This window comes from Scomber scombrus, chromosome 18 (genome assembly GCF_963691925.1).
Source record: "Scomber scombrus chromosome 18, fScoSco1.1, whole genome shotgun sequence".
NCBI lineage: Eukaryota > Metazoa > Chordata > Actinopteri > Scombriformes > Scombridae > Scomber > Scomber scombrus.
Genome location: NC_084987.1, coordinates 1,977,916 through 1,999,675, shown reverse-complemented (window position 1 = coordinate 1,999,675; position 21,760 = coordinate 1,977,916). Strand labels below are relative to the sequence as shown.

At 38.4% G+C, this 21,760-nt stretch overlaps 1 pseudogene; it reads left to right on the top strand.

Moving 5' to 3' along the window:
- LOC133999048 (NACHT, LRR and PYD domains-containing protein 3-like) overlaps positions 1-21,760 on the top strand; it is a 61,912-nt pseudogene that overhangs the window by 36,862 nt on the left and 3,290 nt on the right.

Here is a 21,760-nt window from a genome sequence, read left to right as displayed (position 1 = left end):
AGTCCACACTTACTAAAGTTGTTTTTTTTTTCATTTGAAAGGTGCCTCTTCAAGATAAATACAGACAAGGGATCAAAAGTGGAGCGGAACGCCACCAAAAAACAACTTGCCGTCAGTCCAAAGGTTCTCACACTCATCACCAAAATTGCAGACTACGAGTGGAGGGAATAAGAAGTGCTCACAAGTTATGGATACTTTGTCTAAGTCACAGACTATTGTGGAATAATGTCAAGTAAGGTTTCATGTAAGCTATTTGTTATGTAGCTTTGTTATCAATGTTCTAATGAGGTTTGACAAAGTCTGTAATCAATGTTGTGGATTTATGGTTACTTGACCAGGTTATGGATGACTTGGATAGAGTGTGTATTCATTTACAGTGAGGTTTGACTAAGTTTGTTATCAATGTTTTGAATGTATGGTCACTTGACCAGGTTATGGATGACTTGGATAGTGTGGATTAATTTACAGTGAGGTTTAATGTAGGCTTGTAATCCATGTTGTGGATGTACAGTACAGTGACTTGACCAAGTTATGGATACCTTGGATAGAAATAACACTGAATTGGTAACTCAACTTTTTTTTTAAACTTTTCTTTCATTTCCAAATCAGTTGTTTCAGAGCCATATTGCTATAATAATGGTTACCTGTTACAATAAAAATACTGAAAATGGAAAATTGTAGCTGTTCTTGTTCAGCTTACTCTCATTTGAGTACAACAATTCATTTAAGCCCCTTTTCCCACTGGCCAAAAAACAGTTTAAACCATTTAAAATAAAAATAATTCTGGTGTTATTAGGTGAGGAATTTTTAGTTGAACGTCCTTTTAAATATTCAGGAAATTAATTAAAAGGAAAAAAATGTACACCCAACGTGGAGTTAAGTCTTTTTGGCATGTTTCGAAAGTTTAATCAAATTATTGTGTTGTATTCTGTTATATTACATCTAATATAAAGTAATATACAGGTTTTTTTTACATAAAACAATGCCATTAAAACCAACTAATAACAGCACATTTCTGTAAATTTAAGCATTATTATTCATATTACAATGTTAATTTACCATCTTTATGGGTAACTTAATTGTTTTAAAACGTAAAATGTTTGTAATTAAACGTTAAAAACAACGTAAAATAACATTTGATATGATCTAAAAATGGTAAATTCTTGCAATTTTAAACCCAATATCTAGTTTTTCTACAGTTTTTTGATATATTTTGAAAGATGAATCACATTATTTTTGTGTCATATACTGTTTTATTACATCAAACACAAATTATTATACAACTTCTTTACATAAAATAATGTCATTAAACCAATTAAAAACAGCACATTTCTGTAAATTTAAGCATTATTATTCGTAATCCAGCATTTACTTACCATATTTTTAGGTAATTTAATTGTTTTAAAATGTGAAAATGTTTTTAAAATGAGGCAAAATCTTGTTAAAATTACAACTAAAAACTGTATTTTAATTATGGAAAAAACATGTATTTTTATGAGAAAGTAATTTTCCGTTATTTCACAGTATTTTTCTGGCGCCCCAGCTGCCGGAAAATTACCGTTTTTTTAGGATTTTTTTTTTTTTTACAGTGTAGGCCATTGGCTGTGTTAAATGTGCTATATAAATAAAGATGACATTGAAGTAGAACATAAATTGTAATGAAAAAAAAACAATTTTGTTCACCTCATCATGACTCATTAGCAGGTTTTGATGATTCAGTTAATTTCCAAAGTTTCTCACAAAATTCATTTTTCACAATTGTCATTGAAAGTATTACAGATTAAATGCTGTATTTCTCACACACACACACACACACACACACACACACACACACACACACACACACACACACACACACACACACACACACACACACACTTAACTTCCTGTTAAAGTTAAAAGTATTCAGTCAGACGCCATTTCACAGTCAGCAGAGCAGAAGCAGGAAAACAAGTCTGAGGCAGGTGAGTGTTAATATGAGGACTGTAAATAATGATTACTGTCATTATTGATCAATCTGGTGATTATTTTTAAGTTGAATTGTTTAGTTGTTTAAACTGTGTCAGAAAAATATGAAATCACACAGTTTGACGTCTTCAAAAGTAGTTTCCTGTTGTTCTTTTCCTGGTTTGTGCGTCCTCACAGTGATGTAACGTGACTCACTGCTGCCTCTAAATAGAGAGAAGTCACAGTTAAGAAGCACACACAGGTTTATCTGAAGTCTGTTTGATGGATTTAAACCAGAGTCAAAGTTTCTCTTTGTGATGACTAGAAAACGGTAGGTAAGGTCAAATGGTAGAAAACTGAGTGTTTGATCTCATGTAATACAGACTGTGTCTTAACGAGTTCCTGTTCAAAGACACTAAATAGTGACAGAACAGATAGAAACAGACTGAACCTGAGTTTATTGATCTTCGCTGGTGTCACAGAGAGCTCAAAGACAGATATCTTGCTATCAGCATCATTAGGACTAGAAGTTGATTAATCATAACTAGAGACAGACATGAAGGATGAAACAGGAAGAAAAAGTGTGATATTACAGGAGGACAGTCACTGTTTCACTCACATTTTATTGGAGAACTGCTGGCTTACAGATTACTTATAAGATCACTTCCTCAACAACGTATTTTGTATTCCGCAGATTGATTTAACTGTAGTTTCATTTTTAATTAATGATCATATATGTATCCTACTATTAAAATCCTGTGCTTTGTCCTTCTTGCTTTCACAGAACAAGAAATTTGAGACAAGAGCCTCATTTTCAGGCGCTGTCGGTTTACCAGCTTTAAACAAACCAATCAAAACATGTAAAGACACTAGACTTCATTAAACCACAACTAACAGGTGAGTTTTGAAAGCAGAAGACTAACTGGACCTTGTGCTGAGATTACTTTAACTGTTGTTTAAGATTTAACTTTAATTCTGAACATGTAAGCAGGAAAATGTTAATTTTATCACATTTGCATGTCAACTGAGAAAAGGCTCCAGAACAGCTACTGAGTAGACTTGTGATGAGACGTTTTTTATTGATGATCCTCTTGAGTTTCTCTGACTGCAGCCAAACTGGGCTTTTTGTGAAATCAGTCAGATCCAGTAGAAACACAGAATGAATTTCTACTGACAGACAGACAGAAACACAACTGATCTCTTATCTGTTCTCTGATTTTACCAGAGAGCCAAGATGACAGAGGCAGACCTCCTTAAGCTTCTGGGAGATTTACCAGATGAAGATTTTAAGAATTTCAAGTGGTCCCTAAAGTATGAAAAGGTGGACGACATCGAACCTATCCAAGAATGCCACCTGGAAAAGGCAGAGAGGCGGTACGTGGTGGATCTGATGGTGCAGAAATATGAATTTTCTGGAGCTGTGGAGGTGATGAAGAGCGTTTTAAAGAAGATCAACAGGAATGATCTGGTGAAGGAGTTGTTAAACATCAGCTCAGGAGCAGAAGGTCAGTCACAGGAAGAGACAAACATGACATCACATCCAGACAGCAGCTCTGTCACAACAGCCTGTGTCTTTTTTTTTTTTTACTACATTTATATTAGGATTAAGATTTTTTTATTGTCATTTATCAGCACTTGCATACATTGAAACAAAATGTATCCTCTGCATCTGATTTGACCCATCCTACACACTAGGGGTCTGATTTACTAAGATCCCAAATAAAGGTACTAAATTGCGTGCACAATGCAATAGATTGCGCGTCCTGTGCGTATTCTGTCATTGTGTCTGTCTCCTCGTCTCCACAGTAACAGTCGGTTAATACCTGCCCTTCAAAATTATTATTTATAGACGCAGTTCCCCTCATTACCTTCAGGTTTAGTTTGGTAAATCACAATGCATGTGTTAATAACATAATAACATATTCATTATGGCAAACGTACTAAATGAACAGCGCGTATTATCTTGCACAGTTGAAAGACGCAAACCTCAGTGCGCTGCGTTAGTGGATCAGCTTGCACATTTTTTGCAGGTGATGACACAGAAAGGACCTGGGACATTCAGGGTTTGAACAATGAATTTCTTGCTGTGAGAAAACAGTGCTAACCACTGAACCATCATGCTGCCCAGACAGTAGTCTTTGAACAGTTAAACATAAGTTTAGTTCTTCTCAGCACATTTCATTTAAATCACAATAACTGATACTACATTGAAGGGAGATAAAGCCTTTTTAACACATTGCAGGGGCTCACAGTATTGGGACAAATACACATGAAGACAGATCACACAAAAACACAAACATAACTACATGAACCGATGCAAAAGGTAAATCAGGCAATATCTCCTTCACTGATCAACAGACACTGGCAGCTCTGACTCATACAGTACTTAATGGAGGCTGGTTTCATATTGTACGGGTAATCTGGGGGGTCGTTATTGGATTATTGAGAGATTATGGGTGCAACTGGTTGAAAACATGAATGAACTCTTGTCAGGTAGCAGTGACATAATTCTCAAGGGTGGTCACGACAAAGTAACTGTTATTGGTTACTGTCATCAGGGTTATAGACGAAAGACTTTCGTTTATTATTTCCCCAGGTGGACTGCCAATTTTTCTGCCATGTCTACACATATGTCCTAAGAAAAAGACTGTAGATAGTGAAAAGTGGAGCAGCTGAATGAAACAGGAGGTCACAGAGATTTATTCTTGTTTTTAAAGTCCAATTAAAACTTTAACAGACAGTCTAAAAAAAAGTTTGTTTCAACCACTTAACATTTTACTGTTTGTTAAATTCAGACACGTTCATGTTGTGAAGAAAAGTTCTGACTCAGAAACACAGAGCAAAGTCAGGACTAACACGTCTTCTGTCACTAATACCGATAAAATAAGAATGGCATGCTTTGAGGATAAGGTCAGTGTAGAGGAGAAATCTGATCGCTGATTTGTTGTAAGTACAAACAGATTTACAGAAACAAGGTTTTTAATATGTATGTTAACATGTTCCATGATTACCTGGTTTCTCTTTCAGTAGATGGTGATCTGCAGGAGGGTTTAGGTATATGTAAGATCAATCTGACGAGGAGAAGTCAAAATGTGACTGAAACAAGTGATGAACCAGGAGGTGAAACGCACTTTAACGATATCTACACTAAGGTCTTCATCACAGAGGGAAGGAGTAACGAGGTTAATACTCAACATGAGGTGTGGCAGCTTGAGACAGCTTCCAAGATGAAGACCCTCCATGAAACTCCAATCGAGTGCCACGACATCTTTAAAGCCTTACCCAACCAAAGCAAATACATCATCAGAGTCGTTTTGACAAACGGCGTCGCTGGCGTTGGAAAAACCTTCTCAGTGCAGAAGTTCACTCTGGACTGGGCGGTGGGCTCCGAAAACCAACATATCAGTTTGGTGGTTCTGCTTCCGTTCAGAGAGCTGAACTCGATCAAAGATGAGCAGTACAATCTGATCATGCTGATCCAGGAATGCCATCCAACATTACGGAAGCTCACAGCAAAGAAGCTCGCTGTCTGTAAAGTTCTGTTCATCTTTGACGGCCTGGATGAAAGCAGACTTTCACTGGATTTCAACAACAGTGAGGTCGTGACTGATGTCACACAGAAGACATCAGTCAGCGTGCTGTTGACAAACCTCATCAAGGGGAATCTGCTTCCCTTGGCTCTCATCTGGATAACTTCCCGACCTGCGGCAGCCAATCAGATCCCTCCTTCATGTGTGGACAGGGTAACAGAAGTACGAGGCTTCACTGATGGCCAGAAGGAGGAGTACTTCAGGAGGAGATTCAGTGATGAAGAGCAGTCCAGCAGAATCATCTCACACATCAAGACATCCAGGAGCCTCCACATCATGTGTCACATCCCAGTCTTCTGCTGGATCACTGCTACAGGTCTGGAGGAAGTATTGACTACAGACCAGAGAGGAGAGCTGCCCAAGACCCTGACTGACATGTACTCACACTTCCTGCTGATTCAGACAATGAGGAAGAAGAACAAGCATGATGGGGGACATGAGACGAGTTCACAGGAGCTGACAGAGGCTGACAGGAAACTTCTTCTGAAGCTGGGGAGGCTGGCGTTTGAACAACTGCAGGAAGGAAACATCATGTTCTACCAAGAAGACCTGAAGCAGTGTGGTCTTGATGTCACAGAGGCTGCAGTGTTATCAGGATTTTGTACACAGATCTTCAAAATAGAGAAACGCCAGAAGAAAACAGTCTACAGCTTTGTTCATCTGAGCGTTCAGGAGTTTCTGGCTGCAGTCTACATGTACCACTGTTACACCAGCAGGGACACAAAGGTACTGAAGGACTTCCTGGGAGAAGACTACAGTGACTCACCGCTAGATCACTTCCTGAAGAGAGCCATGGAGAAATCTCTCCAAAGTAAAAATGGCCACATGGACCTGTTTGTCCGCTTCCTTCATGGCCTCTCTCTGGAGTCCAACCAGAGTGTCTTAGGAGACCTGCTGGGTCAGACAGAGAACAGTCCAGAAACCATCCAGAGAGTCATCAACAACCTGAAGGAGATGAACAGTGGTATTATCTCTCCTGACAGAAGCATCAACATCTTCCACTGTCTGATGGAGATTAACGACCGCTCAGTACATCAGGAGATCCAAGAGTTCCTGAAGTCAGAGAACAGATCAGATAAGGAACTCTCTGAGATCCACTGCTCAGCTCTGGCCTACATGCTGCAGATGTCAGAGGAGGTTCTGGATGAGTTGGACCTGGAGAAGTACAACACATCAGAGGAGGGACGATGGAGACTGATCCCAGCTGTGAGGAACTGCAGAAAGGCTCGGTAAGTCCAGATGTGATTAATATTATAAATCAGTGTAGAGTTTAGTTCTTCAAATATAAATAAATAATAATAATAAATTAAATTAAATAGTACAGTCTAGGCCTGCTCTATGTGAAAAGTGAATTGAGGTAACTTTTGTTATGATTTGGTGCTGAATAAATAAATCTGACTAACATTTTTATTATTGTTAATATAGTGCTCTACTTGTTTAAAGCTGAAATAATATCAGTTATATTTAGTCACAGATGTTCTTGAGCTGTTTCAATTGTTGTGAGTGTAAATAATGTTGATTTTTCAGTTGGTTGTTTATAGCTGTTAAGTTAATGAACACGTCTTTTATTTCTTTCTAGTAATTATTGGATTTGACATCTTTTTTTTTGTCTTCCTTTGAGTGTTGGAGGCATCATTCAAACCTGGTAAAACAAATGAAGGACTTTTGAGGTTGTGGTTGAGGTTTTATTAAAGCAGCATTTTATCACAACATATATCAGTATTTAACAGTTATCAGTGAAAGCAGTAAAGTTATTATTACATGAGCAAGTTCTGCAAATAACGACAATTTTGACTGTCGACTAGTCATCGATTGTTGAAATGATGTATTGACTAACGAAAAACACGCCTTATCACATAACCGACAATTAAATTCGTAAGCGGCTAATTTTGTCATAGATCTTTGTCGACAACATCGACTGCTGAACTGGAAGTGTTCTGGTAGTTTACTGGTTAAGACAAGTAAGAAAATTCCCGTTAAATAACAGTAAAGAGCTGGCAGCTACAGTTGGCAGCTCTTTACTGTTATTTTACAGTATCCCTACTGTAATCTACAACAACAGTTAATTACTGTAAACAATATTACAGTACTGTGCTGTATAGAATATAAGCTTTACAGTATAATACTGTCAGTTGTTTGCTTGCTGTTATACTGTTAATTTACGGTTCCTACTGTAATCTCCTTAAACCGTTTATTACTGTAATATTAATTAAAACTGTTCCTGTACCGTAATGTGATCTTTACGGTATAACACTGTTAGAAGCTAATGATTCTAAAATGTTACATTTCAAAATAAAACGCCTGAAAATAGCTTTATAGAAAAGGCTCAGACAAGAGATGGCCTTACAACACTAGGCATTTATTGAAACCCGTGCAATGTCAAACACATTTAGTAACTGTTAAACTTAATGTAATTAAATACAGTCCATAAAAACACCATTCCTCATCCTGAATAGGTTCTCAATCTGCATGTCGTAGCCCATGTAACCTGAATTCAATGACAAGAGATGACTGTATAGCATTACATTTTTACACTGCAAAAAACACATTCAGTTACAAAAAAATTGCTAATACATTTCTTGTAAAATATATTGCATAAGAACAATTAATCATGTCAATTAGGCTCTCAACAATCTGTATACAACTTGCTTACCAAGCTTAATGTAAACTGCCTTCAGTATCAATCTTTCATTAGTTATGATCATGTGCAATAGAAAGCAAATAAAAGAACAAACCTGAAACTGCACAACTGAAATATACTGAAGTGAACAGAACTCAATTCTGAGACTTATTACCATAAAATGACAACATGAACATCTGGTTGCATTAACTTAATTTAGTCTGCTGATTTGATCATTTAGAAATTCAATCCCATGGATATGAAAATCAAATAAATTACCATGTTACTGTTAATATGGTTTAACAGAGTTATAACATGTTGTCCACTCAGCAGCTAATGGGCGCAGGCTAGCTAACGTTAGCATGCTGCAACATGTGGTTCATAAAGCAGCTGATGTCAAAAAGTAATTATGACTAATGTTAATCTATAATAAAAAGGCAACCAAAGCAATGTAAATCAAACACAAGACAAAATGCTGAATTTGATAAAAATGCAGTGACCTTGTGAAGTAAAGCATGGAGCGGAATGGATTAATGGAGATGAAGGAGAGCAGCAGGTTCATCTTCTCAGTCCAGAGCTGGCAGAGTCAGAGTCCTTCTTATATTCTTCCTGTTTCTTCTCTCTTGAATATGTGTTTTACCCATTTATTGTATAATTATCTATGTTGACTGTGTGCTAAATGAGGTGGTGGGACCTGATGCAATGTTGCTCTGATGAGTTTTGGGCGGACTCAAACAAAAAATACTGTATAACAGACATCCCAACTCTCCTGCATATTGATAGCGGCTCCCTGACGCCCGCAAATTATATATAATCTCCCAGAATATGCAGAGAGCAAGAGAGCGCACCAGAGAGTGACTGTGTGTGTGTGACTATCAATGCAGCGCGTGTGTGAGCAAAGCGTTCTGATAGCTCTGTGTTGCTGCTTATTAGACCAATCGCACCTCCCTGAAATGACTTTTTGCAGGTTGGGATATCTGGTATTATACCGTAATATTACAAAGTAGTTTACTGTTAATATTTTTTTGCACAAAGGCATCAACATTTAGTATTCTGTGTCTCTCTCTTCTTGTTTCCTGTTTATCTCTCAGCTGTTGCTTTTCATTAAATGATTTATTAACTTCAAACTGTTTCATCATCAAATGCATGAAGTAAATATAAAGTGTCCTCTTTCAAGATAATTTATGTTGTAATATATGTGTCATTACAGACTTTCTCGCTGTTATCTCACAAAGATTCACTGTGAAGTTGTGGCTTCAGCTCTGAAGACCAACCCTCATCTGACAGATCTGGACCTGAGCTACAACATCCTGACTGATTCAATGATGAAGCTTCTGTGTGCTGGACTGGAGAGTCCAAACTGTAAACTGGAGACTCTGAGGTCAGTTCACTAACTGTAACTTTGCTAGATTTGTTTTTCTATATATTCAATTAAAATCCTTCACTAAAGTTTCAGATCTTTAGAATTAAAATGTTTCAGGAATTTAAAATCCACAGTCTTGTTCTGTTTAAAAATGACTTCCAGTTTAACCCTTGTGCCTCACTTAAAATGTGTTCCTCAGAGTTCCTTAGGGACAAAAATGTCAGTGTAAAAGGACTGCCAGACCTGCCTGTTTTCTCCTTCCGCATTACGTAATCGTGCGTGCACCCCCACCCGGATGAGAGTCTGTTGTGGGTCCACGGCATTATAATAAAATGTGTAAAAGTCAGCCTATTTCTCTGCTCCCAAACGCTGTGGGAGTGCCCGCCGAGTCCGCTGAAACCCCGCCCCCTACCAAGTGTCACCTGTCAATCAAAGTCACCACCTCTACCAAAAACATGAGAGCTTTATGCTGCTAACTCAGCTGCTAGCTCGGCGGCTTACTCAGCTAACTGGCTACCTGTAGACTGTAGTAGTGTGCGCCGAATGTATTTATACCTCTACAGCAGCAGGGGCGGGTTTCACCGCGGCTGTGATTTTCAAACCCACTCATTAAATCCAGACACAGAAATCTTGAAACACAGTTTGTGAAGCCTAGCTCCACAATTCAAATCTAAATGGTTGAAATGCCCCCCACAGTGTAGCTGTGTTAGGAAGAGACCACTTCACAGTCAGTATGGACAGGAGGAATGATTACTGCCACCAATAACATGTTTTAATTACACATTTCTACTAAACTACCAAATACAGGAAGAAGAGCTGATTTAATAGATTCAGACATAGTGATGTTGATCTACACATTTAAAACCTGAACACATCTGATTGGATTATAAATGAATTTTAATCTACATCATTATTCTTTGTTCAGATTTTCTGGCTGCAGTTTGACAAAGATCAGCTGTGCTCCTCTGGTCTCAGCTCTGAAGTCCAACCCCTCCCATCTGAGAGAGCTGGATCTGAGTAACAACAACCTGAAGAATTCAGACGTGAAGCTGCTGTCTGATCTTAAGGACAGTCCAGACTGTAGACTGGAGACTCTGATGTAAGTTCACTGACTGTCTGTTACTATTGTTGATCTTAGTGTTTAACAACTGAACCTAATTTATGTACATACATAACTTACAAGTTTTTTTCTTTTTTCCATATTTAGTTTTTGTACTATACGGTTTAGTCTGTAGTTATAAACACTGTGAGAACTATGTCATGTCTTGGGGGGCTGCCCATATATGCAAATGTGAAAGTTTGACCTGTGTTTATCAAACAAATAAAAAAATCTGCATTCAACAATTTGTATTCATAATATTCTAGGAAATGTTCACCTGGACAATAAAATATTGAGTTTTTCCATAAGATTAATAAAACAGAAGGATTAATCAAACATGTATTAATGACTGACTGTGAATTTATGAATGTGAATTGGTGTCGAGACTAATGATGAGTCAGAATATGAACAGTATGTAAGGGTTAATAAACACATAAAACCAAACATCACTGTATGATAAACTACAGCCAAGCAGGGCACAGTATACTCTGCAGAGTGATGTACTATATTCTACAGTTTATCAGCATAGACACAGAGAGGTGGAGCTGTTGAGCTGTTACCTCCATCTCCAGCTTCTTCTGTCGGCTTGTCCTGCGCTTGTTTTGTTTTTGGCATAACTGTATGCTGACTACCACATAACAGAGAAATGAATAATGTTGATTTGGTGCACAGACTGAGTAACCAAGAAAGTTTTGTTTTTTCCGATCTTTCAGTTTATGTTTATGATACAGCACCGCCACACTTCCATCGTGATGGAAGAATGTCATGCAGCCAGTATCTTTATTCAGGTGAATTAGTGATGAATAACCCTCTAGCATGAATTATACATCCATAACGGACTCATTTTATACATGATCTATGATAACAAGAATGCTAAGAAATAGAAATTTACAGCAAAAATAGCATATTGTCAATATTTTAGAGACCCCCCAAAAATTCACAAATCATGTTTTCAGGGGAGCTCATGTCTTATTAAGGAGAGACAAGCTCCACCTGGATACCGTGTACTTCACACCCTGGTTATAAAAGATGACTGATTCTTAAATAAACTGTAGAAAATGTTCACTGTTAGTATTAAATATTTTTTTATTATATTTTTTTATGTGTTTTAATGAATAATGTCTGAACATTGATATTGATACTTCAGAACACACCCACACACACACACACACACACACATACACACACACACACACACACACACACACACACACACAAACTATACAAGCATGTGTATTCATAGTTATTACTATTTTTTACACTGGGTACAAACTTTGATCAGAGATAACTGGGATTCATGTCAGATAATCACATTTAAAACCTGAACACATCTGATTGTAGGGCTGCACGATTATGGCCAAAATAATAATCACGATTATTTTAATTACAAAAAATATATTTATTGTTATAAATGTAAATGCTCCTTAATGTGCAAAAATGTACATCAAAATAAATTGGTCCTCCTATTCACCAAAATTAGTGCATCTCTTCAAAGAAAAAATAAATATTTAAAATGTATTTAAAATCATTTATTTAGAAATAGAAATAATTGTGCGAGGGGATAGCATATCTTCTGTCCAGCGTTTTTACCATTCTCCTGAAGCCTTCAGTATCCTCAGTGTTTACATATCTTTGGCCAAATGAAATGTGATTGCATCTGTGATTTGGATGAGTCTTTGTGAGCTGGATGGATACGGTGAAGCGCTGTACAGACTCACTTCTATGGACGTTTGATGTTGGATGAATCAATTTAGCAACTGTTGTAGTGTTTGGCCTTCATGCATTCATCACATTGCAGTTTCTGATGTGTTTTCAGGTGATGGAATAAGTTAGTTGTGTTGCTTTGTGCCGTTGACACAACTCTAAATCAGTCTTTGCATATGATCTGTTCTTGCTTAACATCACTTGCCTTAAAACCGAAATATTTCCAAACAACGGATGATGATCCTCTCCAAGGGACAAGCTCCTCGCCCTCTGCCGTGTCTGACATTTTATTAAATTAGAAATTTTATTTCGACCGACGACTATCTGATGTATTTTCACTCATTACTCTTTCAGCATCCAAGAATCTTCAAGCTGCGCGGTTCAGGGTGCAGCTCTGATTGGCTCATGCAAGCATGTGATCAGACAGTGGTTTAAGAAATGCTTCATTTACTTTGCAGTGAAAAAATGCTTTGATGCAGAGCACTCTATGGACAGAGGACGCATTTTCAATATCGCTCGATCACGTTAATTTGATTGTGGGAAGCCAAAATCTAGATTCAAATTCAATTAATTGTGCAGCCCTGTCTGATTGGACTATAAATGGATTTTAGTCTACATCATTTATTCTTTATTCAGATTGGAGGACTGCAGTTCATCAGAGACCAGCTGTGCTTCTCTGGTCTCAGCTCTGAAGTCCAACCCCTCCCATCTGAGACGGCTGGATCTGAGCTACAACAAGCTGCAGGATTCAGACGTGGAGCAGCTGTGTGATCTTCTGAAGAGTCCAGACTGTAGACTGGAGGATCTGAGGTCAGTTAACTATTGTTGATCTTAATGTTTAACAACTGGACCTTATTATTAGTTATTTTTTTCTATATTTTCAGTATTTTACAGTTTAGTGTGTAGTTATAAAAGATGACTGATTCTTAAAGAAACTGTAGAAACTAATATCTGTTTGAAACTGATCAAGTTTATTTGATGAAGGAGAAATATTTCTTTATTATATTCTTTAATGTCTGATCATTGATATTGATCCTTCAGAACACACACACACACACACACACACTGCTGGGTTGAAGATTAAACTATTATGGTCCAATAAGGAAACAGCATACACACAGAGTGACATCAGCTCATCTCACTGAGCAAAGAACAAATCTAATCTACTATAGTTTCTGAAGGAACAAAGAAATGATCTATGATTGGTCAAACATACCAGTCTATATGACTGCAGCCAATGGCAAATAACCATAAGACAAGATACGTTTACATACACATGATGTGACACAAGGGTCACACATCACCAGGACAGGAAATTGGGAGTCAGGAACCTGGTGACCACCAGACCCCTTAATGTATTCAATGAGAGCATCGCTCAGCACAAACAATTACAGGGTGAGGGCAGCGCTCATACATCCACACATCCCAAAAATCAGATCTTATCTTGACATAGACCAAAGTGAGGAGGTTTGCCGTAGACTTCTTAATAATAACAAAGTGCACATTCCACAAGACAGCACAACTACAAGGTAAAAACAGTGATCTTACTTCACAGTCATTAAAATGATAAACCAACCATTTGTTGCTTATTCACTTTTACAACACACACATACGTGTGTAACCTTATCTTTTTTGGCTTAACCTTAGCAGACTGAAGGGATCACTCTGTGACTTCTCTAATGGTGCTTTTCCACTATACAGTTCTAGCACTACTCGGCTCGACTCGGTACAGTTCCAGGAACGACCTTTTCCATTACAAAAAAGTACCTACTCAACGTGGGTGGGGTCGTCATAGCATGACTCCGCGAAACTGGTGTGACTTCATTTTATACGCAACACAAAATACATAAACAATGGAGGACATGGAGGTGTACTTGCTGCTGTATGTGGCTTTCTGTCACACACAAAGCAAGAAAAGAGAAACGAATCGCTGTAACGTTGTTGCCGGTATTTAAAAATGCCGGGTTTGATTCTTGTGTGGGACGGCTCATGACTCTTCCAGCGACAACTCTTCTGACCAATCAGTGGCCTGCAGTCTGTTGACGTCACATTTAGTATCGGCTCGGCTCGCTTGGAACCTCAGCAGAGCAGGTAGAAAAAAAGTACCAGGTACCAGGTACTATCCCTGATGAAAACGCAAAAAAAACTGAGTCGTGCTGGAACTGTGTAGTGGAAAAGCACCATAAGGTTCACAGCACATTTATTGGTCAGCATAGCTGTTAGATAAAAACACACATCAGTGTGGCTGGTGGTGATGATCAGATATACCATACAGATCCTTTACTACACATTAAAATATGAACGAAATCAACACACTGAAGCAGTCACCATATTAAGATAGTTGCGCTGCGCACAGCTTCACTCAAAGGAAGAAAATACAGAAATTACAATGAAATAGCGACTCACTAATAGTCACAAAACAACTCAAATAACCTGCACTTTAACTTCAGTAAAGGGAGATTCATGACGTAATAATTGAGGACATCACAGAGCTGTTTTCAGGTTCTCAGATCGTCAGCAGGGAAAAGAGACGAGCTGACGTTTTACTGTCATTATATTTACCACCACCGGCCACAGGAGGGTGCTCAGTCACAACTAATGAAAGGAGTCTTGCAGAGATAAACATAAAATATTAACCTGTTTCACAAGAAAATGAGAATGAAAACAAAAAAATTGCATAAAAATACTGAATGAATACAGAAATACATTTTGATGAATATTAATCTGTAAAAACCCTGTTACACACAAACACACACTGGCGGACTTACTCCTCGTTTTTGCAACAGGACTTTTTTTTTTTTTTTAAAGTCGGCACATTTGCAGGTTGCACATGAGCGCTTAGTTGTAAAAAACACTCACGCTGTCTCAAAGAATGGTCGTAGTCTGGAGCCCTGCTCATTGATGAGGACATAGTAATGTTGAACTACACATTTTAAGCCTGAAATGGATTTTAATCTACATCATTTATTTTTTATTCAGATTGAATGACTGCAGTTTGTCAGAGACCAGCTGTGCTTCTCTGGTCTCAGCTCTGAAGTCCAACCCCTCCCATCTGAGAAAGCTGAATCTGAGCTACAACAAGCTGCAGGATTCAGACGTGGAGCTGCTGTATGATCTTCTGAAGAATCCAGACTGTAGACTGGAGACTCTGCAGTAAGTTCACTGACTGTCTGTTACTATTGTTGATCTTAATGTTTAACAACTGAACTTAATTTATGTACGTGTGTATGTGTGTAGACATTTTTTTTTTATTCCCCCTTGCAATTTTTTCCACAAATTGAAATATCTTTAAATACACATCAACATGAATCCAAAACACTGTAGTGAACAGATAAATGTAGGCAGAAGACGTCTTTCAGTCAGCAATGCACACATTCAGCAACACACAGGAGCTCTTTCAAGCTGGGCACCGGTTCATTCATAACACCTGTCCCGCCAACGAGGAGGACCCGCCCCATCGCTGCTGTGCCAATCACGAGGCTGTACCTTGCACATGTTTAAAATAAAAACATGCATATATGAACCTGTGTATTATTTGAATATCTTAGTATTGAATGCACAATAACAAGGTGCATTTATACATGGCACTATAGGACCAGTTTAATATAAAACACAATTTTATACAATATATATAAGTAGGGGGTCCCCGCTCCATCTGTCCATCAGTTTGGGGGTCCTTGGCATGGAAAACGTTGAAGACTCCTGGTTTAGTGTGTAGTTATAAAAGATGACTGATTCTTTAAAAAAAAACTGTATAAAATGTTCACTGTTAGTTATAAAAGTAAATCAATGTTTATAATTTTTGGTAAAGAGTCACATCTGTATACAGAAGATCCTCTCAACTAATATCTGTTTGAAACTGATCAAGTTTACTTGATGAAGGAGAAATATTTCTGTATTATATTATTTAATGCATAATGTCTGATCAATGATATGTTTTAACAGTGAAACACTGAGATTGTCTTTAGAGTAGATTGACATTAAGAAAGACACTAAGGGCCTGATTTATTAAGATCCCAAATAAAAGTTTGGTTAGCGTGTGTTTTGTGGGTGATCTTCTAAGAATAACTGTGCAAATGACAACAGGTGCAGACAACAGTATTTAAATGAGGGTTTTGTGTCTGAATGGAGAGTTTGGACGAGCAGAAAGCTGCAAGCGCAAAATGAAAAAGTCAATGCTGTTAGTAAAACCAAAAATATTAACATTGGTGGAAAAAGTACGTTTTCTGTGTATTCTGTCATTGTGCTTCCGTCTCCTCGTCTCCACAGTAACAGCTGGTTAATACCTGCCCTTCAAACGTATTATTTATAGACACAGTTACCGTCAGAAATATTACCTTTAGGTTTGGTAAATCACAATGCGTGTGCTAAAAAACATATTTATATTTTCTCCTCCCTGTATTTTGCACACTGGGGTTAAAACGCCTCATATTACATATTCATTATGACAAACGTACTAAATGGACAGCGCGTATTATCTTGCACAGTTGAAAGTTGCAAGCCTCAGTGCGCTGCGTTAGTAGATCAGCTTGCACATTTTTTGCAGGGGATGTCACGTTTGCATACGTTTTTAGACATGCAAACCTTTAGTAAATCAGGCCCTAGGAGTAGTGGGCCACTGCAGAGCAGCACACAGAGTACAGCTCCAGTTCTTTTAGCCAATGGGGCACTGACAGCAGTATTAACACTAACATACATGTCTTTGATGGTGGAGGAAACCGGAGCACCCACGTATTAAATGGACAGCATGTATTCAGTTCAGTTTAGTTCAGTTCAGTTTATTGTCACTTCCATCATACACCTTCAGCATATACAGAAGCGAAATACCATTCTCCAGATCATGATGTTTAAACAACAGGCACTCATAAAAAGAAAAGGAACAAAATAAAAGTGAAGTTTAAACACATTTAAAAACACAAGAGCAGCATAGGTTAAGAAAGTGCTGGATAAATCATGCTTCATGCTAAATCGTGCTTGATTTACTTAAAGTGTAAAGTGCATGTGTGTTTAGCATTCAGTTCTCATCTATCTATCCCTGACTGGGGGAATGAGCGGCAGCTTGTGGAGGGAGTTCATTGCCCTGATGGCCTGAGGAAAGAAACTATTACACAGTCTGGAGGATCTGGCCCTGATGATTCGTAGCCTCCTCCCAGAGGGCAGGAGCATGAAGAGGTGGTGGGACGGGTGAGAGGGGTCCAGCATGATGTTTGAGGCCTTTCTGATACATCAGTCTTTGTAAATGTCTGCTAGGGCTGGGAGTGGGGCACCGATTATCTTCTCTGCAGCACTACCTACTCGCAGGGTTTTCTTGTCTGCCACAGTGCAGTTTCCATAACAGACAGTAATGCAGTGGGTCAGGATGCTTTCTATTGTCCCTCTGTAGAATGTTGTCAGGATTGAAGGAGGGGATTTGGCCCTTTTCAGTCTCTGTAGGAAGTAAAGACGCAGCTGGGCTTTTTTGGTGAGAGCAGTGGTGTTAGTGGACCAGGTGATGTCATCTGCAATGTGAACCTCCAGGAACTTAGTACTGTTTACCCTTTCAACTACCGTACCGTTGATGGTCAGCGGGGGTTGCTCACTGCTGCCTCTCCTGTAGTCCAGGATCATCTCCTTGGTTTCCTCCACATTTAGGGAGAGGTTGTTGTTTTTACACCATCTGGTCAGCTGCTCCGCCTCTTCTCTGTACAGTGTGTCGTCATTGTTAGTGATGAGATTGACCACTGTAGTGTCGTCTGCAAATTTTATGATGTGATTTGAGCTAAACCTGGCGGTGTAGTCATGTGTCAGCAGTGTGAACATGACAGGGCTGAGCACACAGCCCTGGGGGGAGCTGGTACTCAGTGTGATGTTGCGTGATGTTCTCTTTCCTATTCTCACTGACTGTGGCCTGCCTATAAGAAAGTCCAGTATCCAGTTGCAGAGTGGTGTGTTGAAGCGCAGAGTGTTCAGCTTCTCAGCGAGTTGTTGTTGAATGATGGTGTTGAATGCGGAGCTGAAATCAATTTATAGCACCAAGAATACGCACAGGAGATACAAGAGAAATGCAAAAAATACGAGGAGGGGAGACAAATTCTCCGTAAGCGTAATGTGGAATATGCCTTGCGATACCCAGCAACGATGACCTTCTCACTGAACAACCGGCGGCATGAGTTCTCATGTGCGGCAGATGCCAAAGCCTTTCTCGCCCGCCACGTAGGTGAGGGGACAGCGGGGGCCAGGGGAGGAGAATAGTGCAACACTGACAACACATGAAATATACTATGGAACAACGCTACTGGAATGATGCAAAAAAAACGCTTTAAAAGTTTGAACTGAACGAGAGCGGTCATAATATGGATGTGGGATTAAATTAATCCCATGGATACTGGTGTAAGTAAAAGCACTGGATGGAGCAGGGAGCAAATGCCAATGTGGACAGAAACTTAATTTTTTGGACTTATATTTATTTTCGGGCTGTTAACGTGAGCAGTAATTTTATTTTCTGGACTGATGCTGATTTTCAGGGTACAAACGTGAGCAGAGATCGTATTTTCTGGACTAATGTGGACTTTCGGGCTGTTGACGTGAGCAAAGATTTTATTTTTCGGACCTAGGACAATACACTGATCTTCGAGCTGCCAACGGGTGCGGAGATATTATTTCCGGATGGATGACTGGTAATATCAATTAACAATTAAAAAAATAAAAAAAGTGTCATCATTAGACCTATATGACGTGTGGTCAGAGTCTCTGGTAAGATATATAATTTGTTTCCTTTTATTAATGTAAGGGGGCACGCACATATAGGTTTGTGTGTGCGTGTATGTGTATACACCTTTTTTTTCTTGTTATCTTTGCTCCTTGTCTCTTATATAATTATCACTGAATGATACGCCTTTAAATTCAAGCTCTCTTACAGTCATTTTGCAAATTTAAAGTGAATTATGATGTAGTGGTTCAGTCAAGCTTTAATAACGGTCTTACAGCGTATTGCAATGGATAAAAGTGATACGTAAAAACTCAGGGGGAATGGAGAGTTGGCTGGCCCTGAAGGCGCAGCTGAGGGAACCTTGTACTACGCAATGAAAGATTTGGTGTTGGAAAGCAACATGTTCGTAGGCTGCGGTTGCAGTGTGTTTCTAAGTTTGTATTTGTTTGTTTTTTGTGTGAACCTAGTTGTCTCATGCAAATATAGCTTTAATACTTGTAATCCTGTATTTCAGAAAATTGCTGATTTCAGATAATAATAATATCTACCTCTGCATAATCTTTAATATGGTTCAGGTACAGGATGTGTATACTATGTAGACTTCCTATGGTGTTGTGTTTTAGCTTTGTTTTTTGTTTTGTGGATCTATGTTTTATGTTGGAGGTCTGGCTTGAGTTGTACGTTGTTGCTGGACTGCAAACTCCTTTTTATTTAATTTTTTGATGGAAAAAAAAGACTGTGCAGATACTGAAAAAATACACAGTGGCGGTGAATTGCGGAGCAACACGTTCGCTCGATGCAGAACTTCGAAAGGTCAATGACAGAACGTCAGAACGACGCAGAAGCATAAATAAGGCCGTTCTCGAGTCCTACCAGGCGGAATGAACCATTTTGCATTTTTGCAAGGGGGGTGCAGGTAGTCTCAGACAGTCTTAATTTGATTAAAGCAACCTTATTATTGAACTTTCACAGCAAATTTGATAATATATTTATGATGCCGTTTTTTTAATATAACTGACATGTTTAAATAAAAGAAAAAAATCTTTAAAACTTTACAAAAGCCCAGCCCCCCCCCCCATGCTTGGGGCTGTGATACACCATTACAATTTCTCCCCCCACTTAGACGCCCGTGCACACACACACACACTGGCGGACTCCCTCCTCGTTTTTCCAAATTGTAAAACCTGAACACATCTGATTGGATTATAAATGGATTTTAATCTGCATCATTTATTCTTTATTCAGATTGAGGGGCTGCAGTTTGTCAGAGACTAGCTGTACTTCTCTGGTCTCAGCTCTGAAGTCCAACCCCTCCCATCTGAGAGCGCTGGATCTGAGTAGAAACAAGCTGCAGGATTCAGACGTGGAGCTGCTGTGTGATTGTCTGAAGAGTCCAGACTGTAGACTGGAGGCTCTGATGTAAGTTTACTGACTGTTTTTTATTAATGTTGATCTTAACGTTGATCTTAACGCTTAACGCTTAACAACTGAACTTAATTTATGTACATACATAACTTACATCAATGAAGTTCTTTTTCCTATATTTTCTATATTTTACAGTTTAGTGTGTAGTTATAAAAGATGACTGATTCTTAAAGAAACTGTAGAAAAAGTTCACTGTTAGTTGTTAAAGTAAATGAATGTTTATAATTGTTGTTAAAGAGTCACATCTGTATACTTAAGATCCTCTCAACTAATATCTGTTTGAAACTGATCAAGTTTACTTGTTGAAGAAGAAATATTTCTTCATTATATTCTTTAATGTGTTTTAATGATTAATTTCTGATCATTGATATTGATCCTTCAGAACACACACACACACACACACACACACACACACACACACACACACACACACACACACTATACAGATAATCACATTTAAAACCTGAACACATCTGATTGGATTATAAATGGATTGTAATCTACAACATGTATTCTTTATTCAGATTGTTTGGCTGCAGTTTGTCAGAGACCAGCTGTGCTTCTCTGGTCTCAGCTCTGAAGTCCAACCCCTCCCATCTGAGACGGCTGGATCTGAGTAACAACAAGCTGCAGGATTCAGACGTGGAGCTGCTGTCTGATCTTCTGAAGAGTCCAGACTGTAGACTGGAGAGATTGAGGTCAGTTTACTGACTGTTTGTTACTATTGTTGATCTTAATGTTTAACAACTGAACCTAATTTATGTACATACATAACTGACATCTATGAAGTGATTTTTAAAAATATTTTCAGTATTTTACTGAACAGTTTAGTCTGTAGTTATAAGAGCTGATTGATTCTTAAATGAACTGTAGAAAATGTTCACTGTTTTGTGGAAGCCGAGTTATTATAATGTGCACAAAAATCTTATTTAAAGTTTAAAAGTACGTAGATGTTAGCTGCTATATTCATCATCTGCACGCTCGTCTCAATGTACAAATGATTATTTACTTTATGATGATGAATTTTGAGTTTAATAGTTGCTTCGCTTCACAATTCAAGCAGTGCATGTATTCCCAGGAGAAAACGATGAGACTGTTTAGGCTATTTCAGTCTACACGTTAAAGGCTGATTTATACTTCTACGTAACCTCTGCGCGGTAACTATGCCGGTGCCCCGACGCTGTTGTGCACCTTTCGAAGTTCTGCATCTCTTCATCACGTCGTGTTTTGTCGCGGTGCAATTAACCTGAATGGTTATCGGTGTCTCTAGTCCCTTCCCGGGTATGACACAGACAATTTCACACAATCAGACAATTTAAATTTT